Here is a 22,680-nt window from a genome sequence, read left to right as displayed (position 1 = left end):
GATGCATTTCTCAGAACTTACACCCATTGTTAAGTGGATACATGACTGTGTTTAGTAGTCTGCTTCTTACTTCCAAGGACTTGGAAATTTTTTATCTTTCTTTTACTGACTTCTAGTTTGATTTCATTGTGTTCAGGGAAAATATTTTATATGACTTGAATTATTTTTAAATTATTGAAGTTTGTTTTTCAGACCCAAAATGTAGTTCATTTTTGTATATGTCTTGTGTATGCTAGAAAAAAAAATGTCTATTTTGCTGTTGTTGACAGATTATTCTGTAAAAGTTGATTAGATCCTATAGGGTTATGATTTTCTTGCATTCTTCTATATCCTTACTGATTAGAAGTCTAGTTGTTTTAATAATTGTTAAGAGAGAGGTATTGAAATCTCCTACTAGAATTACGGATTCTTTTTTTGTCCTTTCAGTTCTATCATGTTTTATTTTCACAATTTAGCAGCCTGCTTGGTGCATACACGCTTAGGATTGCTTTATTTTCTTGGTAGAGTGACCATTTTATTATACTTTGGTGTACCTCTCTGTCTCATAATGTCCTTTACTGTGAAATTTTTATTTAACATAATGTAGTGTCTTCTTTCTAGTGATACATGTTTGCATGATATATCTTTGTCTATTCTTATACTTTAAAGTTATCTATGTTAATATATTTGAAGTGTATATCTTATAGACAAGCATATAGTTGGGTAATGGTTTTTAATTCATTCTGTCAGTTTCTGTATTTTAATTGGTGTTTACATTTGATGTAATTATTGATATGTTAGGGGTTAGGTTCTCCACTTTTTGTTTTTTGATTGTTCTATTTATTCTTTTCTTTCCCTTGCTTCCCTGTGGTTTAACTGAACACTTTTTAGAATTCCATTTTGACTTATAATTGATTAATTTTAGTGTATTTCGTTGTTCCACTTTTTAAAGAGATTGCTATTTGTATTTCAATATATATAAACAACTTACTACAATCTACTGCTGCTACATTTTACCAGTTTGAATGAAATGCAGAAACTTTTTCTCTCTTTACATCACTTTACTTCTCTCATTTATAATAAATTTTCTTGTTTTTTTCTATGTATATTTTGAACCACATCAGATTATGTTATTTTGGCTTTAACCATCAAATATAATTTAGGAGTACCAAGAGGAGAAGGAAAAAATATGTAAATACGCTTAGTATCTACATAGTACATTTACCCATGTTTTTACTGTCTCTTTTTTTATACTTGATTTTTAAAAGTTTTTTTTATTAGATTTTTTTCTATTTAGAAAACTTATAAAGCCATTTTCTTTTGGGTTGGCGTTTTAATGAAAAAATTTTTAGTTTTCCCTTACCTGATAATGTCATAATTTTTTAATACCTGAGGGATATTTTTTCTTAATACAGAATTCTAGGTTGATTGTTTTTTCTTTGTTTTTGTTTTTATGCACCTCAATAGCATTCTACTTCCTCCTGGTCTCTGTGGTTTCTGATGAGAAATCTATTGTCATTGGAATTTTTTTTCCTATAATTAAGGTGTTGTTTTTTTTCTCTTGCTCCTTTAAAGATTTTTTTCTTTTCTTCCTTATTTTTGTTTCAGATATTTGACTATTATTTGTCGTAGTGTTTATTCTGTTTAGTTTTCTAAGCTTGCATTTTTCAGCCATTATTTCTTCAATTGGTTTTTCAGTCCAATCCTCTTTTCAAAAACTCCCATTCTGTTACTCTGATAATATGATTGTAGATCTATTGGTTTTGTCCCATAGGTTTTTTAGGCCCTGGTATTTCTTACTTCTTTTTTTTGTTTGTTTATTCAGATTGGTAAATAAATATTATTTCATCTGCTAGGTCACTGGCTCTTCGTTTCTGTCCTCATTATTCTGGTGTTTAGCTTATCCAAGGAATTTTAAATTTTCTTCATTATATTTTTAGTAGTAAACTTTGTATTTATTTCTTTTCACTTACTTTTTCTATGCTTATACTTTTTATTTTTTATTTGTTTCATATGTCTCTGTATTTGTTGAAACCTTTTTATGATTACTTCTTTCAAATATTGTTAATGAATTATAATACCTATGTTATCTTGTTGCTGGTATCTATTCTCTTTTTTAATTCAAATTGAGATTTTTTTATTTCTTGTTATAATCAGTGGTTTCTTTTTAGTTACAAATTTGTTTGTTTGTTTTTTATATTTTACTGTGCTTTAGGTTTTGGGATACATGTGAAGAACATGCAGGATTGTTGCATAGCTACATACGTGGCAGTGTGGTTTGCTGCCTTCCTCCCCATCCCCTATATCTGGCATTTCTCCCCATGTTATCCCTCCCGGACTTCCCACCCACTGCTCTCCCTCCCCTAGTTCCCTGCCAGAGAACTCAGTGTGTAATGCTCCCCTCCCTTTTCCAGGTGTTCTCATTGTTCAACACCTGCCTTTAAGTGAGAACATGTGGTGTGTGATTTTCTGTTCTTGTGTCAGTTTGCTGAAAATGATAGTTTCCAGATTCATCCATGTCCCTACAAAGGACAAGAACTCATCGTTTTTATAGCTGCATAGTATTCCATGGTGTATATGTGCCACATTTTCCCTGTCCAGTCTGTCATCGATGGGCATTTGGGTTGGTTCCAGGTCTTTGCTATTGTAAACAGTGCTGCAGTGAACATTCGTGTGCATGTGTCCTTATAATGGAACGATTTATAATCCTTTGGATGTATACCCAGTAATGGGATTGCTGGGTCAAATGGAATTTCTACTTCTAGGTCCTTGAGGAATCACCACACTGTCTTCCACAATAGTTGAACTAATTTACACTCCACCAACAGTGTAAAAGTGTTCCTATTTCTCTACATCCTCTCCAGCATCTGTTGTCTCCAGATGTATTTTTTTTTTTTTTTGAGTCCGAGTTTCACTCTTGTTACCCAGGCTGCAGTGCAATGGCGTGATCTCGGCTCACCGCAACCTCCGCCTCCTGGGCTCAGGCAGTTCTCCTGCCTCAACCTCCTAAGTAGCTGGGATTACAGGCACGCGCCACCCCCCCAGCTAGTTTTTTGTATTTTTAGTAGAGACGGGGTTTCACCATGTTGACCAGGATGGTCTCGATCTCTCGACCTCGTGATCCACCCACCTCGGCCTCCCAAAGTGCTGGGATTACAGGCTGGAGCCACTACGCCTGGCCATCTCCAGATTTTTTAATGATCGCCATTTTAACTGGCTTGAGATGGTATCTCAGTGTAGTTTTGATTTGCCTTTCTCTAATGACCAGTGGTGATGAGCATTTCTTCATATGTTTGTTGGCCTCATATATGTCTTCTTTTGTAAAGAGTCTGCTCATATCCTTCGTCCACTTTTGAATGGGTTTGTTTGTGTTTTTCTTGTAAATCTGTTTTAGTTCTTTGTAGATTCTGGCTATTAGCCCTTTGTTAGATGGGCAGATTGCAAAAATGGTTTCCCATTCTGTTGGTTGCAGGTTCACTCTAATGACTGTTTTTTTTTGCTGTGCAGAAGCTCTGGAGTTTAATTAGATACCATTTGTCTATTTTGGCTTTTGTTGCCAGTGCTTTTGGTATTTTAGTCATGAAGTCCTTGCCTATGCCTATGTCCTGAATGGTTTTGTGTAGGGTTTCTTCTAGGGTTTTTATGGTGTTAGGTCTTATGTTTAAGTCTTTAATTCATCTGGAGTTAATTCTAGCATAAGGTGTCAGGAAGGGGTCCAGTTTCTGCTTTCTGCACACTGCTAACTAGTTTTCCCAACACCATTTATTAAACAGGGAATCCTTTCCCCATTGCTTGTTTTTGTCAGGTTTGTCAAATATCAGATGGTTGTAGATGTGGGGCATTGCCTCCACGGCCTCTGTTCTGTTCCATTGCTTTATATATCTGTTTTGGTACCAGTACCATGCTGTTTTGATTACTTTAGGCTTGTAATATAGTTTGAAGTCAGGTAGCATGATGCCTCCAGCTTTGTTCTTTTTGCTTAAAATTGACTTGGCTATGTGGGCTCTCTTTTCGTTCCATATGAAGATTAAGGTGGTTTTTTCCATATCTGTGAAGAAGGTCATTGGTAGCTTGATGGGATAGCGTTGAATCTATAAATTACTTTGGAAAGTATCACCATTTTCATGATATCGATTCTTTCTAATCATGAGCATGGAATGTTTCTCCATCTGTTTGTATCCTCTCTTATTTTGTTGAGCAGTGCTTTATAGTTCTCCTTGAAGAGGTCCTTTACATCCTTTGTTAGTTGTATTCCTAGACATTTTATTCTCTTTGTAGCCATTGTGAATGGCAGTTTGTTCTTGATTTAGCTCTCTTTAACACTGTTATTGGTGTATAGGAATGCTTGTGATTTCTGCACATTGATTTTGTATCCCAAGACTTTCCTGAAGTTGCTTATCATTTTCAGGAGATTTTGGGCTCAGACAATGGGGTCTTCCAAATATACAATCATGTCGTCTGCAAATAGAGACAATTTGACTTCCTCCTTTTCTAATTGAATAAGTTTATTTCTTTTTGTTGCTTGATTGCTCTGGCTAGAACTTCCAATACTTTATTGAATGGGAGTGGTGAAAGAGGGCATCCTTGTCTAGTACCAGATTTCAAAGGGAATGCTTACAGCTTTTGCCCATTCAGCATAATATTGGCTGTGGATTTGTCATAAATAGATTTTATTATTTTGAGATACATTCCATCAATACCTAGTTTATTGAGAGTTTTTAGCATAAAGGGCTGTCGAATTTTGTCAAAGGCCTTCTCTGCATCAGTTGAGATAATCATGTGGTTTTGGTCTTTGGTTCTGTTTATGTGGTGAATTACATTTATGGACTTGCATATTTTCCACCAGCCTTGCATCCCCTGGATGAAGCTTACTTGATCATGATGGATAAGCTTTTTGATGTGCTGTTGAAATTGATTTGCCAGTATTTTATTGAAGATTTTTGCATCTATGTTCATCATGGATATTGGCCTGGTTTTCTTTTCTTGTTGAGACTCTGCCAGGTTGTGGTATCAAGATGATGTTGGTTTTGTAAAACGATTTTGGGAGGATTCCTCTTTTTGGATTGTTTTGAATAGTTTCAGAAGGAATGGTACCAGCTCCTCTTTGTATGTCTGGTAGAATTCGCTTGTGAACCCATCTGGAGCTGGGCTTTTTTTGGTTGGTAGGCTGTTAATTGCTGCCTCAACTTCAGCTCTTGTTATTGGTCTATTCAGTGTTTTGATTTCTTTTTGGTTTAGGCTTGGGAGGATGCAAGTGTTCAGGAATTTATCCATTTCTTCGAGATTTATTAGTTTATGTGCATAGAGTTGTTTTTAGTAATTTCTGATGGTGGTTTCTATTTCTGTGGAATCTGTGGTGATATCCCCTTTATCATTTTTTATTGCAGCTATTTGATTATTCTCGTTTTCCTTTTGTATTAATCTGGCTAGTGGTCTGTCTATTTTGTTAATCTTTTCAAAAAACTAGCTCCTGGATTTATTGAAATTTTTCAAGGGTTTTTTGTGTCTCTGTCTCCTCCAGTTCTGCTCTGATCTTAGTTATTTCTTGTCTTCTGCTAGGTTTTGAATTTGTTTGATCTTGCTCCTCTAGCTCTTTCAATTTTTATGATAGGGTGTCGATTTTAGGTCTTTATTTCTTCTCATGTGTGCATTTATTGCTGTATATTTTCCTCTGGACACTGCTTTAAATGTGTCCCAGAGATTCTGTTATGTTGTGTCTTCATTCTCTTTGGTTTTGAAGAACATTTTTATTTCTGCCTTCATTTCATTGTTTATCTAGTCATCATTCAATAGTCAGTTGTTAAGTTTCCATGAAGTTGTGTGGTTCTGAGTTAGTTTCTGAGTTCTGAGTTCTAACTTGATTGCACTGTGGTCTGAGAGACTGTTTGTTATGGTTTCCAATTTTTTGCATTTGCTGAGGAGTGATTTACTTCTGATTATGTGGTTAATTTTAGAGTAGGTGTGATGCGGTGCTGAGAGGAATGCATATTCTGTGGATTTGGGGTGGAGAGTTCTGTAAATGTCTATTAGATTTGCTTGGTCCAGGTCTGCATTCAAGTCCTGGACATCCTTGTTAATTTTCTGTCTCGTTGATCTGTCTAATATTGACAGTGGAGTGTTAAAGTCTTCCACTATTAGTTGTGTGGGAGTCTAAATCTTTTTGTAAGTCATTAAGAACTTGCTTTATGTATCTGGGTGCTCCTGTATTGGGTGTGTATATATTTAGAATCATTAGCTCTTCTTGTTGCATTGATCCTTTTAACGTTATGTAATGTCCTTCTTCGTCTCTTTTGATCTTTGTTGGTTTAAAGTATTTTATCAGAAACTAGGATTTCGACTCCTGCTTTTTTTCTCTCAAGTTGCTTGGTAAATCTTCCTTCATCACTTTATCTTGAGCCTTTGTGTATTCTTGCATGTGAGATGGGTTTCCTGGATACAGCACACTGATGGGTTTTGGCTTTTTATCCAATTTGCCAGTCTGTGTCTTTTGCTTGGGGCATTTAGCCCATGCACATTAAAAGTTAATATTGTTATGTGTGAATTTGATCCTGCCATTTTGATGCTAGTTCATTGTTTTGCCCATTAATTGATTCAGTTTCTTCATTGTGTCCATGTTCTTTACCATTTGGTGTGTTTTTGGAGTGGCTGGTACTGGTTGTTCCTTTCTATGTTTAGTGCTTCTTTCAGGAGCTCTTATAAAGCAGGCCTGGTGGTGATGAAATCTCTGATCAATTGCTTGGTCATAAAGGATTTTATTTCTCCTTTGCTTATGAAACTTAGTTTGGCTGGATATGAAATTCTAGGTTGAAAGTTATTTTCTTTAAGGATGTTGAATATTGGTCCCCACTCTCTTCTGGCTTTAGGGTTTCTCCTGAGAGATCCACTGTGAGTCTGATGAGCTTCCCTTTGTGGGTAACCTGACCTTTCTCTCTCACTGCCCTTAGCATTTTCTCCTTCATTTCAACCCTGGTGAATCTGATATTTATGTATCTTTGGGTAGCTCTTCTTGAGGAATATCTTTGTGGTGGTTTCTGTATTTCCTGGACTTAAATATTGTCCTGCCTTGCTAGATTGGGGAAGTTTTTCTGGATAATATCCTGAAGAGTGTTTTCCAGCTTGCATTAATTCTCTCCATCACATTCAGATACAGCTATCAAACGTAGATTAGGTTTTTTCACATTGTCCCATGTTTCTTGGAGATTTTGTTTATTTCTTTTTACCCTTTCTTGCCTTCTCATTTTATTTGATTGAGTTGATCTTTGACCTCTGATATCCTTTCTTCTGCTTTTTCAATTCTGCTGTTGAAACTTGTGTATGCTTTGCCAAGTTTTTATGTTGTGTTTTTTAGCTGCATCAATTCACTTATATTTCTCTCTAACCTTATTCTCATTAGCATTGTATCCGATCTTTTTTTAAGATTCGTAATTTCTTTGCGTTGGGTTAAAACATGTTCTTTTATCTCAGAAAAGCTTCTTATTACCCACCTTCTGAACGCTGTTTCTGTCAATTCATCAGACTCATTCTCCATCCAGCCTTGTTCCCTTGCTGGTAAGGGTTGTGATCCCTTGTAGGGGGAGAAGCATTCTGGTTTTGGGTTTTTTCATACTTTCTGTGCTGTTTTCTTCCCATCTTTGTGGATTTAGCCACCTATCATCTTTGTTGTTGTTGACTTTCAGATTGGGTCTCTAGGTGGACCTCCAGTTTGTTGATGACAAAGTTATTTCTTTCTGTTTCTTAGTTTTCCTTCCAACAATCAGGCCCCTCTGCTGTAGGACTGCTGGGGTCCACTCCAGGCCCTGCTTGCCTGGGGATCACCTGCAGCAGCTGCAGAACAGTAACGGTTGCTGATAGTTTCTTCTTCTGCTATCTTTGTCCCAGAAGGTCACCCGCCAAATGTCAGTCTGAGCTTTCCTTTATGAGGTGACTCTTGGATATACAGTTGTCAGAGAGCTGCTTGAGGAGATAATCTGTCCTTTATAGGAGCTCATGTGCTAAGCCGTGAGCTCCATTGTTCATTCAGAGCTGCTGGCCAGGTATGTTTAAGTCTGCTGCAGCAGAACTCATAAATTCTTCCCCTCCCCCACCCAGGTGCTCTGTCCTGGGGAGTTCGGGCTTTATTTATAAGTTTCTGTCATGCTGCTCCTTTTTTTCAGGGCTTTCCTGCCCAGCAAGGAGACAGCCTAGTCACATTCTGCCTCCAGAGGCTTTGCTGAGCTGTTGTGGACTCCACACAGCTGCCCTGTCAACTTCCCTGCAGTCGTGTTTATACAGGTACAGTTAGAACTGCCTCAGCAATGATAGCCTACCTCTGTAATGGTGCACTATCTCTGTAATGGTGGCCTGCCCCAGCAATGGTGGCCTGCCCCAGCAATGGTGGGCTGTCTCAGCAATGGCAGACTACCTCCATAGTGATGGACTGCCTCGGTTATGGCAGATGCCCCTACCTCACAGACCTTGACCATCCCGGGTTCAGCTGTGCTTGCTGTGAAACTCTATCCAGAGCATTTCAGATTGCTGTTTTTTTTGGTGGGGGTGGGAGCAGCTGAGCCTGATCACCTGGCTCCCTGCCTCAGACTCTTTTTTTTTTTTTTTTTTTTTTTTTTTTTCAGTTGAACAGGTGACTCTGACTCCCAGGCATTCCAGTGCCTTTGAAAATTCACCGGGATCTGTGTGATTTTCTTTGCAGTGGCCCACTGCACTGGCTGAAACAGCACATGGAGGTTTGTGGTGCTTTTTTGCCTGGGCATCTCCTGGCCTTGCTCCCTGTTTCAGTCCCCTTTTTATCAGTTGAATAGGCAACTCTGTCTCCCAGGAGATCCAATCGCCAGCTAAAACAGCACCCAGGCCATGTATTTTGTTTGTGTCGAGACCCGCTGCACCTGCCAAAGCAACCACACTGGCGACCCATGGGGCTCCTCCACCTGGGAATCTCCTGGTCTCTGGGCAATAAAAATTCATCTGGAAATGTAGCATCTACTCACCCTCGGTGCTTTCGCTGGGAGCTGCAATCCTGAGCTGCTCCTAATTGGCCATCTTGGATCCCTCTCCAGCAGTTCTTATTCTCATATCAGATAAAACAGATTTTAAACCAACAACCATAAAGAAGGATAAAGAAGGAAATTATATAATGATAAAGTATCAATTTGACAAAAATTTTACTATCTCAAATATATATGCCAAATTGGACCGCCCAGATTCATAAAACAAGTACTTCTAGACCTACAAAAAGACTTAGACAGGTACACACTAATAGCGAGGTTTTCAAAATTCCATTGACAGCATTAGACATATTGTTAGGGCAGAAAACTAATAGTGAAATTCTGGATTAAATTCAGCATTTGAACTAATTGGAACTAATATGCACCTACAGAATATTCCACCCATCAACTCTAGGATATATATTCTTGTTATCTGCACACAGAACATACTCCAAACTTGACCACATGCAGGTCAATAAAGCAAGTCTCAGTAAACTCAAACAAACTAAATCATACCAAACATACTCTCAGAAAACAGTGGAATAAAAATAGAAATCCATACCAAGATCTTTTATTACCACACAATTACATGAAAATTTTAAAAACTTGTTCCTGATTTACTTTTGGCAAACAATGAAGTTAAGACAGAAATAAAAACTTTTTTGACTTAAATGAAAACAGAAACGTAACATACCAAAGTATCTGGGATGCAGCAAGAGCAATGTTAAGTGGAAAGTTGATAGTGCTAAATGCCTGTCTCAAAAAGTCATAAAGATATCAAATTAATGCTATAACATCAAATCTGGAAGAATTGGAAAAACAAGAACAAATGAATCCTAAAGCTATCATTGGAAAAGAAATAACTCAAATCAAAGCAGAATTAAATGAAATAGAAAACTGAAAATCCATACAGTGTATCAACAAAACAAAAAGTTGGTTTTTTGAAAGAATAAAGATTGATAGACCACTAGCTAGATAAACAAAGAAAAAAAAAAAGAGGGACAATCCAAATAAACAATCAGAAGCAACAAAGATGGCATTATAACCGATCCTACAAAAATAGAAAATATCCTCTAAGACTACTATCAATACCTAAATCCACACAAACTAGATAATCTAGAGGAAATGGATAAATCCCTGGAATCACAGCCTCCTATAAGTAAATCAGGAAGAAATTGAAATTTTCAATAGACCAATATCAAGTTCCAAAACAAATCAGTAGTGAAAAACCTGTCAACAAAAAAAAGTTCCAGATTAGATGGAGTCACAGTCAAATTCATCTAGACATATGAAGAAGAACTGGTACTAATTCTTCTGAAATTATTTCAAATTCAGGGAAGAGGAACCTCCTTTATTACTAATTTTATGAAGCCAATATCATACTGATACCAAATCCTGGTAAAGACACAATTTATAAAGGACGATACAGGCCAATATCTGCAATAAACATAGATGCAAAAATCCTCAACAAAATACTAACAAAATAATCCAACAACACAGAAAAAGTTAATTCACCATGATCAATTAGGCTTCATTCCTGGAATGCAAAGTTTATTCAACATATGCAAATTAATAAAACATAAAAAGAATTAAAACAAAAATTATTATCTCGATTGACAGAAAATGCTGTTGATAAAATCTAACATCTCCTTATAAGAAACGTCAACACTCCAGGCATCAAAGGAACATATACCGTAGAATAATAAGAGTCATCTATCATAAACCCATAGCTAATATCATACCAAACAGGCAAAAGATGAAAGCATTCCCCTTGAGAAGTGGAACAAGACAAGGATGCTCACTCTCAACATTCTTACTCAACACAATACTGGAAGTTCTACTCAGAGCAATCAGGCAACAGAAGGAAATAAAAGGCATCCAACCAGGAAAAGAAAAACAGAAACTATGTCATTTTACTGATCATATAATTCTATACCTAGAAAACCCTAAAGGCTCCACCCAAAATCTCATGGAACTGATAAATGAGTTTGGTAAAGTTTCCAGATACAAAATCAGTATACAAAAATAAGTAGCATTTCTATCTACCAATAATGTTGAAGCTGAGAACGAAATCAAAAAAACGATCCCATATACATTAGTCATAAGCAAAAAATACCTATGAGTTTATCTAACCAAAGACCTGAAATATCTCTGTAAGGAGAATCACAAAACACAGGTGAAAGAAATCATAGGTGACACACAAAAAAAGTAAAAATGTTTCATGCTTATGGATTGAAAGAATCAATATTGTTAAAATGGCCCTACTACTCAAAGCAATGTAAAGATTCAATGCTGTACCTATCAAACTACCAGAGTCATTCTTCACAGAATTCGAAAAAAAACTGTTGTAAATTCATGTGGAACTAAAAAAGAGCCCAAATAGCCAAATCAAAATCCTAAGCAAAAAGAACAAAGCCAGAGGCTTAACATTACCTGATTCGAACTGTACTAAGTGGGTACAGTAACCAAAACAGCATGGTACTGGTACTGAAAGAGACATAGACCAATGGAAAAGAATAGGGACCCAGAAATAAATCCATGCTACTACAGCCATCTGATCTTTGACAGAGTCAACAAAAATAAGCAATGGGAAAAGTATTCCCTATTCAATAAATGGTGCTGTGATACTTGGCTAGCCGTATGTAGAACAATGAACTAGACCTCTGCCTTTCACCATATACAAACATTAACTCAAGGTCTATTAAAGTTTTAAATATCAGACACCTCAAACTATAAGAATCCTAGACATCTTGTGAAATACCATTCTGGACATTGGCCTTGGGAAAGAATTTATGACTAGGTTTTTAAAAGCAATTACAACAAAATCAAAAATTGACATATTGGACTTAATTAAACTAAGGAATTTCTGCACAGCAAGATAAACTGTCACCAGAATAAACAGATATAATACAGAATGGTAGAATGTATTTACAAACTATGCACCAAAGGTCAAATATCCAGAATCTTTAAGAAACTTAGACAATTCAACAAGCAAGAAACATATAACCCCATTAAAAAGTGGGCAAAGACATGAACAGACAGTCCTCAAAAGAAGACATAGAGGTGTTCAACAAAAATGAAAAAAATACCTCACATAACTAATCATCAGAGAAATGCAAATCAAAACCACCATGAGTTATTTTCTTATACCAGTCAGAATGGCTATTACTAAAAATCCGAAAAACCACAAATGCTGGCAAAGCTGTGGAGAAAAAGGAATGTTTATACCCTGATGGTGGGAATTTTATTAGTTCAGCCACTGTAGAAAGCAGTTTGAAGATTTTACAAACAACTTAAAACTGAACTACCATTTGACCCAGAAATTCCATTACTGGGTGTATATCCAAAGAAAAGTAAATTGTTCTACCAAAAAGTTATATACACTTGTAGGTTCATTGCAACAATATCAAAGACATGGAATCAACCCAGGTGCCCATTGATAGTGGATAGGAGGAAGAAAATTGGTGCATATACAGTAAAGATTATTATGTAGCCATAAAAATATTGAAATCATCTTTTTTGCAGTTGTAGGGATGCAGCTGGAGGCCATTATCCTAAGCAAATTTACACAGGAACAGAAAACCAAATACCACCTGTTCTCAAGTATACATGAGAGTTAAACACTGAATGTACTTGGATATAAAGCTGGCAAAAAATAGACACTAGAAACTACTATGGGGCAAGAATTAATAAAGTGACTGTTGGGTACTATGCTTACCTCAGCATCACTCAGTAAACCCGTGCAGCAAACCTATACATGTATCTCAGGAATCTAAAATAAAAGTTGAAATTATTTAAAAAAAAAAACACACACACAAACATATCTAAAATAAAAGTCCAATCTAAAATAAAAGTTGAAATTATTTTTAAGAAAATACAAACATACATGCATGTATAAAAGGGCAAGATAGTATAGAGAATATAAAGCTTAGTATATATGACATAAAATGCTTGCATTACAAATTAATTCTGTTGGTTAACAGAAAAGTTAGAAAAAATTAGATGATTAGGTGATTATTTTAAGAACAGATAAAGAAAATTAATAACAGTCTTCAAAACAAAGTGTTCAGTGTTTTGCCACTTAAGTTTTAGTGAGGAAATAGGTTTGGGTATTTAGTACAGAACGGGTATTGCATAAATGAACTAAAATAATAAATATTTATTCAGTTTTGTCAAATCATTTTTAATCATGAATTTCTGAAGGACTATGTCTCAGATGATATGTGTCTTTATCATCTTGGTGCTGGTACTTAGTATCTGTGAAGTGTTTATTACATTATTAAATCTTCTACATGTCAATCATTGTAAGAATTTATGATTGCTTATGAAATCTTTTGACGATATATTTTCTTGCTTGATCCAGGCAATTTTGTAACGGCTGTATGATAATAAAAATGTTATAATTTTAACATTTGATAGGTAATAAATAGTATTCTGACAAAATTATCAAGAAATAATAGAGCACAGGTAGAAACACATCTCAAACTCATGGATGGGTAGAATCAATATTTTGAAAAAAACCTTACTACCAAAAGCAGACTACAAATTCAATGCAATTTCCATTAAAATACAATCATCATTCTTCACAGAACTAGAAAAAAACATCCTAAATTATTATGGAATCAAAAAAGAGCCTGAATAGCCAAAGCAAGACTAAATAGAAAGAACAAATCTGAAGGCATCACATTACCCAACTTCAAACTATACTACAAGTCTATAGTTACCAAAACAGCATGGTACTGGTATAAAAATGGATATGTAGGCAAATGGAACAGAATAGAGAACCCAAAAATAAAGCCTAACACTTACAGCCAACTGATCTTTGACAAAGCAAGCAAAAACATAAAGTGGGGAAGGACACCCAATTCGACAAATGGTGCTGGGATAATTATCAAGCCTCATATAGAAGAATAAAAGTGGATCTTCATCTCTCACCTCATATAAAAATCAACTCAAGATGGATCAAAGACTTAACTCTGAGACCTGAAACCACAAAAATTCTAGAAGATATCGTTGGAAAAACTCTTTGATACATTAGCTTAGGCAAAAAGTTTATGACCAAGAACCCAAAGCAAGTTCAACAACAAAGGTAAATAGATGGGACTTAGTTTAACTAAAAAGCTTCTGCACAGCAAAAGAAGTAATCAGTGGAGTAAACAGGAAACCCATGCAGTGGGAGAAAATCTTGGCAAACTATGCATTCAACAAAGGACTATATCCAGTATCTACAAGAAACTCAAACAAATCAGCAAGAAACAAAACCCCCCAAAACCAAATAATCCCATAAAAAAATGGGCTATGGACATGAATAGACAGTTCTCAAAAGAAGATGTACAAATGGCCAACAAACATAAAAAAAATGCTCAACATCACTAATTATCAGGGAAATGCAAATTAAAAACACAATATGATGCCACCTTACTCCTGCGATAATGGCCATAATTAAAAAATAATTTTAAAAATAGGGATTGGCATGGATGTGGTGAAAAGGAAACACTTTTACACTGTTGGTGGGAATGTAAACTAGTACAATCACTATGGAAAACAGTATGGAGATTCCTTTAAAAACCTTTGATAAAAAAATAAAGCTGTTAGAATAGATAAATATAGTGAAAAGCTGCAGACTTAAGTATATACACATGAAACTCAATAGAACCCGTGCAGTTAGAACCATATTTGTATTTTGAGGTTATTTTACTTCTGTAAAAAAATTCAACTGTCACATTATGTTCATTTAAATTCTGGTTGTAGTTATTTTGTAATTAATTTAGATTTTTTTGTTTTATGTGTGTAAAGAGCCATGTGAAAAGTTTGTATTTTATTTTGTTACTTTGTTTCTAAAAGTAAGTCAAAAGAATATAAAAAAATTAATCCCAGCTACTCGGGAGGCTGAGGCAGGAGAATTGCCTGAACCTAGGAGACGGAGGTTGCGGTGAGCCAAGATCGTGCCATTGCACTCCAGCCTGGGTAACAAGAGCAAAACTCCGTCTCAAAAAAAAAAAAAAATTAAAGGTTTATACATTATTTAAAAGTTGAGAAAATTTTATTTATGTTGTGTTTTGATCATTAATGGCCCAATTAAAATACAACTTTCTACATTAGCTTTTCTTTATTTTTCTTGGTGTAATTAATCTCTTTCTTCTTTAGACTCTTTATAGAAATTAGTACATTTTACATTTTTTTATTTGGTTGTTTTCTCTCTCTTATTTGATAACATGATTTGAGTAAAAAAGGATGTGTGTTTTATAATCTGGGACAATACATTTTTAAAATTTTAATTTAAAGTTCCAGGATATATGTGCAGGATGCGTAGATTTGTTAACATAGGTAAACATGTGTCATGGTTGTTTGCTGCACCTAATAAACCCATCACAAAGGTATTGAATACTGCATGCATTAGCTGTTTATCATGACACTCTTCTTCCCTCCTATACTCCCTGGACAGGCCTCAGTATTTGGTGTTCCCCATAGTTATTGTTCAGCTCCTACATATAAGTAAGAACATGTGTTTTTCTGTTCCTGCATTAGTTTGCTGAGGATAATGACTTTGAGCTCCATCTTTGACCCTGCAAAGGCCATAATCTCATTCCTTTTTATGGCTGCATAGTATTCCATGGTGTACATGTATCCTATTTTCTTTATCCAGTGTATCATTGATGGGCAATGGAATTGATTCCATGTCTTTTCTATTATGAATAGAGCTGCAATGAACATATGCATGTATGTATCTTCATAATAGAATGATTTATATTCCTTTGGTTATATACCTAGTAATGGATTGCTGGGTCAAATAGTCTTTCTGTTTGTAGGTCTTTGAGGAATTGTCACACTGTCTTCCACAATGGTTGAACTAATTTATATTCCCACCAACAGTATAAAAGCATTCCTATTTCTCCACACTCACCAGCATCTGTTGTTTTTTGATTTTTTTAATGATTGCCATTCTGACTGGAGTGAAATGATATCACATTGTGGTTTTGATTTGCATTTCTCTAATGATCAGTGAAGTTGAGCTTTTTTGCATGTTTGTTGGCTGCATGTATATCTTCTTTTGAGAAGTTTTGGTTTATACCCTCTGCCCACTTTTTAATAGATTCTTTTTTTTTTCTTTGTAAATTTGTTTAAATTCCTCATAGATTATGGATAGTAGATGTTTTTCAGATGGATAGATTGCAAAAATTTTCTCCTATTCTGTTGGTTGTCTGTCCACTCCAATTATAGTTTTTTTGTTTGTTTGTTTTGTTTTTTGTTTTGTTTTTCTGTGCAGAAACTCTTTAGCTTAATTAAATTTCATTTGTCAATTTTAGCTTTTGTTTCCATTGCTTTTGATGTTTTCATTATGAAATCTTTGCCCGTGCCTATGTCCTAATTGGTATTGCCTAGATTTTCTTCCAGGATTTTTATAGTTTGGGTTTTACATTTAAGTCTTTAATTCATCTTGAGTTAATTTTTGTATAAGATGTAAGGAAGGGATCCAGTTTCAATTTTCTCAATATGGCTAGTCAGTTCTCCCAGCACCATATATTAAATAAGCAATCCTTTCCTCTTTACTTCTTTTTGTCAGGTTTGTCAAAATTCAGATGTTTGTGGAAATGGCCATAGTGCCTAAACTGAGATCTATATTCTGTTCCACTGACCTATGTTTTTGTTTTGATTACCGTAGCCTTGTAGTATAGCTTGAAGTCAGGAGTGTGGCTCCTGCAGCTTTATTCTTTAGCTAAGGATTTTCTTGGCTATTTGGATTCTTTTTTGGCTCCATATGAATTTTAAAGTAGTTTTTTTTTCTAATTCTGTGAAAAATATCAATGGTAGTTTAATGGAAATAGCATTGAGTCTATGAATTAGTTTAGGCACTATGGCCATTTTCACAATGGCATTCTTCCTGTCCATGAGCATGGAATGTGTTTTACATTTGTTTTTGTCCCCCCTGATTTCCTTGAGCAGTGGTTTGTAGTTCTCTTGAAGAGCTCCTTTATTTTCCTTGTTAGCTGTATTCCTAGGTATTTTGTTCTCTTTGTAGTAATTGTGAATGGGAGTTCATTCATGATTTGGCTCTCTGCTTGTCTATTGTGGGTAAAAAGGAATGCTTGTGATTTTTGCCCATTGGTTTTGTATCCTGAGACTTTACTGAAGTTGCTTATCAGGTTAAGAAGCTTTTAGGCTGAAGTAATAGAAATTTTTTAAATATAAGATTATGTTATCTGCAGAGACAGTTTGAATTCCTCTCTTCCTATCTGAATACTTTTTATCTCTTTCTCTTACCTGACTTCCCTGGCTAGAAGTCCCAATTCTATGTTTAATAGGAATGATGAGAAAGGACACCCTTGTCTTGTGCTGGTTTTCAAGGGAAAATGCTTCCAGCTTTTGCCCATTCAGTGTGATACTGGCTGTGGGTTTGTTGTAAATGGCTCTTATTGTTCTGAGTTATGTTCCATTAATACCTAGCTTATTGAGAGTTGAAGAGATGTTGAATTTCATCAAAAGCCTTTTATGCATCTATTAAGATAATCGTGGTTTTTGTCTTTAGTTCTGTTTACATGATTAATTATGTTTATTTGCATATGTTGTACGAGCCTTGTATCCCAGGGATGAAGCCAACTTGATTGTGGTAGATAAGCTTTTTGATGTGCTGTTGGATTTGGTTTGCCAGTATTTTATTGAGGATTTTTGCATTGATATTCATCAGGATATTGACCTGAAGTTTTCTTTCTTAGTTGTATCTCTGCCAGGTTTTGGTATCAGGATGATGCTGGCCTCATCAAATGATTGAGAGAGGAGTCCTTCCTTTTAATTTGTTTGGAATAATTTCAGAATAAATGATACCAGCTCCTCTTTGTACCTCTGGTAGAATTGAGCTGTAAATGTGTCTGGTCCTGGACTTTTTTTTGGTTGGTAGGCTATTTATTACTGCCTCAGTTTCAGAACTCATTATTTGTCAATTCAGCAGTTTAACTTCTTCCTGATTCAGTCTTGGGAGGGTATATGTGTCTGAGAATTTATCAATTTCTTCTGGATTTTCTAATTTATTTGCACAGAGTTGTTTATAGTATTCCCTGATAATTGTGTGCATTCCTATGGGGTCAGTGGTGATATCCCCTTTATTATTTTTTATTGTTATCTATTTGATTCTTCCCTTTTTGTTGGTTTAGGTAGTGATCTATTTTATTCTTTCAAAAAAAGCTCCTGGATTTGTTACACTTTTTGAATGTGTTTTCATGTCTTTATCATTACCTTCAGTTCTCCTCTGATCTTGGTTATTTCTTGTCTTCTGCTAGCTTTCGGGTTTGTTTTTGGTTTTCTAGTTGTGAAATTATGGTGTTGATTTGAGACCTTATTAGTTTTTTAATATGGGCTTAATATGAGATCTTATTAGTTTTTTAATTTTAGTTCTATAAATTTTCCTCTTAACACTGCTTTTTCTATGTCCCAGAGATTCTGGTATATTGTTTCTTTGTTCTCATTGGTTTCAAAGAACTTCTTGATTTCTGCCTTAATTTAATTACCCAGGAATAATTCAGGAGCATGTTGTTGTATTTCTACTGTGTGGTTTTGACTGTATATCTTAACCTTGAGTTTTAATTTGATTGCTCTGTGGTCTGAGAGACTGTTATGATTTTACTCCTTTTTTTGTGTGTGTTTGCTGAGGAGTGTTTTACTTCAAATTATATGATCAATTTTAGAGTAAGTCCCATGAGGTGCTGAGAATAATGTATATTCTCTTGTTTAGGGATGGAGAGTTCTGTAGATATCCAGTTCACTTAAACCAGAGCTGAGTTCAAGTCCTGAAAATCCTTGTCAACTTTCTGTCTTAGTGATGTGATATTGACAGTGTGGTATTAAAGTCTCCTTTATTATTGTATGGGAGTCTAAATCTTTTTGTAGATTTCTAGTGACTTATTTATGAATTTTGTTGTTCTTATATTGGGGCATAGATTTTTAGGATACTTAGCTCATCTTGTTGACTTGAACCTTTGTCCTTCTTTGTCTTTTTTGATCTTTGTTGGTTTAAAGTCTGTTTTGTCAGAAACTAGGATTTCAGCCCCTGCTTTTTTCTGCTTTTTATTTGTTTGGTAGATTTTCCCCTCATCCTTTTATTTTTAGCCTATGTGTGTTTATGCACATGAGATGGGTCTCTTGAATACAGCACACCAATAGGTCTTGACTCTACCCACCTTGCCATTCTGTGCCTTTTAATTGGGGCATTTAGCTCATTTACATTTAAGGTTAATATTGTTATGTATGAATTTGATTCTGTCATCATGATGCTAACTAGTTATTTTGCAGACTTGTTGATGTAGTTGCTTTATAGTGTTACTGGTCTTTGTACTTCAAGGTGATTTTGTAGTGGCTGATAACTTTTTAATTTTTTTCCTTTTCATATTTAGTGCTTCCTTAAGGAACTCTTGCAAGGTGGGCCTGGTGGTGACAAATTCCCTCAGCATTTGCTTGTCTGGAAAGAATTTTATTTCTCTTTCACTTATGAAGCATTGTTTGGCCATATATGAACTTCTAGGTTGGAGAGTCTTTTCTTTAATAATGTTAAATATTTGCCCACAATCTCTTCTGGCTTGTAGGGTTACTGCTGAGAGGTCTGATGTTAGTCTGATAGGCTTTTCTTCATAGGTTATCTGGCCTTTCTCTCTGGCTGCCTTTAATGTTTTTTCTTTCATTTCGACCAACATTTTTTCTTTCATTTCAACCTTACAGAATCTGATATTTTGTGCCTTGGGGTTGATCTTCTTATGGAATATCTTCCTGGAGTTCTCTGTATTTCCTGAATTTGAATGGTGGCCTATCTTGCTAGGTTGGGGATGTTCTCTTCGATGATATCTTGAAGTATGTTTTCCAACTTGGCTCTGTTCTCCCTGTCTCTTTCAGGTACTTCAGTCAGTCACAGGTTTGGTCTTTTTGCATAACCCTATAGGTCCTGGAGGTTTCTTTCATTGAATTTCCTTTTTTTCCCCCTCTAATCTTTTCTGCCTGTCTTGTTTCAGCAAGATAGTCTTCAAGCTCTGAAATCCTTTCCTCCATTTGGTCTATTTGGCTGTTGATAATTGTGGGTGCACTGTGAAGTTGTCATGTGTTTTTCAGCTCCATCAAGTCATTTATGTTTCTCTCTAAACTGGTTATTCTAGTTAATAGCTCCTGCAATGTTTTATCATGGTTCTTAGCTTCTTTGCATCGGGTTAGAACATGCTCCTTTAGCTCAGTGAAGTTCATCCATTTTCTGAAGCCTACTTCTATCAATTTTTTCATCTCAGCCTCTGCCCAAGTTCTGTGCCTTTGCCAGAGAGGTGTTGCAATAATTTGGAGGAGAAGAAGCACTCTGGCTTTTTGAGTTTTCAGGGTTTTTAAAAATGATTCTTTCTCATCTTCTCTTCTTGAGTTTATCTAGCTTTGATCTTTGAGGGATGCTGACGTTTGGATGGAGTTTTTGTGGGGACGTTTTTGTAAATGTGTTACTGCTTTCTATTTGTTATTTTTAACAGTCAGGTACCTCTTCTGGTTTGTTAGGGGTCCACTCCAGACCCTATTTGCCTGGGCCCCTCCCACACCTGGAGGTGTCACCAGTGGAGGCTGCAGAACAGCAAAGATGGCTGCCTGCTCCTTCCTGTGGAAACTCCATCCCAGAGGCGTACCAAACTTATACCAGCAGGAATAGTCCTAATTAAGGTGTCTGGCCACCCTTTTTTGGGGCTTTTACTCAATCAGGAGGCATGGGGTCAGGAATCCACTTAACAAAGCACTCTGGCTGAAGGGGTGCACTGTGGTGGGGAATCCGACTCATTTGCACTTCCCAGGTTTCTCAGAGCCATCAGGGGGAAGATTAATTCCACTGATCCATGGAGACCATGGCTGCCCCTTCCTCAAGGGGCTTGGTCCCAGGAAGATCAGAGTTCTGTCTGTAAACTCCTAGCTGGAGTTTCTGAAATTCCTGCAGGGAGGCCCCACCCAGTGAGGAGGGATGGATCAGGGTCCAGCCTAAAGAGGCAGTCTGGCCATGATCTGCCACAGCCACTGCACTGCCCTGTGGGGTATTTCTCCTGGGTCCAAACCGCCCAGTCTTCCTGGCACCAGCAGGGAAAAAGTGGCAGACTGGAGCTGCAATTATGGCTGCCACTCATCCCCACAGGATTCAGTCATGTTAGTCAGCAGGCAGCTGCCCCTCCCCTCAGGAACTTGGTAAACTTAAACAGTCTGCAGCCGAGTGGCTGCTGAGAATCTGTACAGCTCTGTGCTCAGGACTCAAGGCCCTTGTCTCCTGGGCTCAAAAAGGGGCTCTCCTGATTTGCAGGTTGCTCAGATCCTTGAAAAACGAATGGTTTTCTGGGTGGAGTAACACAATCACTCGCCACCTTGCTTGGCTGGAGGTGGGAGCTCCCCTTGTTTCTTTCAGCTCCCATGTGGGTCGTTACTGCACTCTGCTTTTCCTTGCTCTCCGTGGGTTGTGTCAACTGCCTATTCAGTCCCAATGAGAGAACTTGGATACTTCAGTTGCTGGTGTAGGACTCACTTGCATTTTTTTTCTTCTCTTGTCGTTTTTATTCTTCTCAGTGGGAGCCTCCGGCTGTAGCTATTTCCAGTCAGTCATCTTGGTCCCTCTCCACAACAATACTTTTTTTATAAAGAGTTATTTAGTGAAGATTGAATAAATGGATGAACAGATGGAAGGCTAAGAATATCTTAGATTATTTAATAATAGTTAATATGGATATAGGAATAAGATTATTTTTCTAAGGCTCACATGTTATAGAAAAAAATCCTTCATATCTCAGATAGTGGTGGTAGAAATAAGTTACAAAAGAAAGTGTAATTATTAAATATAAATCAAGTTGTACAAAGCTATTGACTAATCATTTATTAGAGTTAGCAAATACACAGCACAAGTGTTATTATATCTTTTTCTTTACCTATGACAACTATTCTAAGAAATCCTATTACTCTTTTTTGGGGGATTCAGTTAAAATCTGAGACTCTTTATGTAGTTGTTGTAACCACTACCCATCAGTTAGACATTGACTATAAGGTGAAACCTGTTTGATATAAAGGCTCTAGTTTATATTTAATAAAAACCAGGAAAAAAAGTAGTTACAAGGAATAGTTCTAGTTCTGTCTCATTACTGAAACCTGGCAGTTCTTACACTTTTCTTCTTAACCATCAAAGTGACTATGTAATATTTAGGTTTACTTTTTTTCTACTTGAACCCCTATATTTGTGTCTTCTTTAATGGGATTAGTGTTTTCTCCACTGTCCCTGTAATTCAGAAAGGATTATCTTAATCCTCTTTAAAGTGAGTTTCCTCTTTCTACCTAAGATTGAATTGAAAATTGATTCTTCATTGCCTTGAAACATGACCATCAAGTTATTTCCTGTGCAACATTATTAAATATCCCTTGGCAACAGCAATTGTAGATTTTAGGTTTTAATTAAATTTTTCTGATCATACAGGTTACACATTAATTACATTGTCAATTAACTTTGTAATCGCTATGTAATAGCAGGGCTTTTAAATTTTTGGATGTAGTGTGTAGTGTGCTTTGGGTAATAGATGAAGTTTTGTTCAAAGAAACAGGCTGTTCAAAACTTCAATGAACGAGACAGAATATAAATTGGACACACTGGATGTTCACTTTTTAATTCTTATATAAAGAAGTACAACACAATATCATATTAGAAATATGTCATTCACTTTAAAAAAATTATTTGTCTGTCTTATGAGAG

The 22,680-nt window shown here is 36.0% G+C and overlaps 1 protein-coding gene across 7 annotated transcripts in view; it reads left to right on the top strand.

Moving 5' to 3' along the window:
• The window catches only part of STXBP5L (syntaxin binding protein 5L), a 413,694-nt gene that overhangs the window by 112,924 nt on the left and 278,090 nt on the right, over positions 1 to 22,680 (top strand). The window lies entirely within an intron of this gene.

Source organism: Saimiri boliviensis, chromosome 8 (genome assembly GCF_048565385.1).
Source record: "Saimiri boliviensis isolate mSaiBol1 chromosome 8, mSaiBol1.pri, whole genome shotgun sequence".
In the NCBI taxonomy this organism is placed as follows: domain Eukaryota; kingdom Metazoa; phylum Chordata; class Mammalia; order Primates; family Cebidae; genus Saimiri; species Saimiri boliviensis.
Note: the sequence above shows the minus strand (reverse complement) of the source record. Positions and strands in the feature narration are given on the sequence as shown.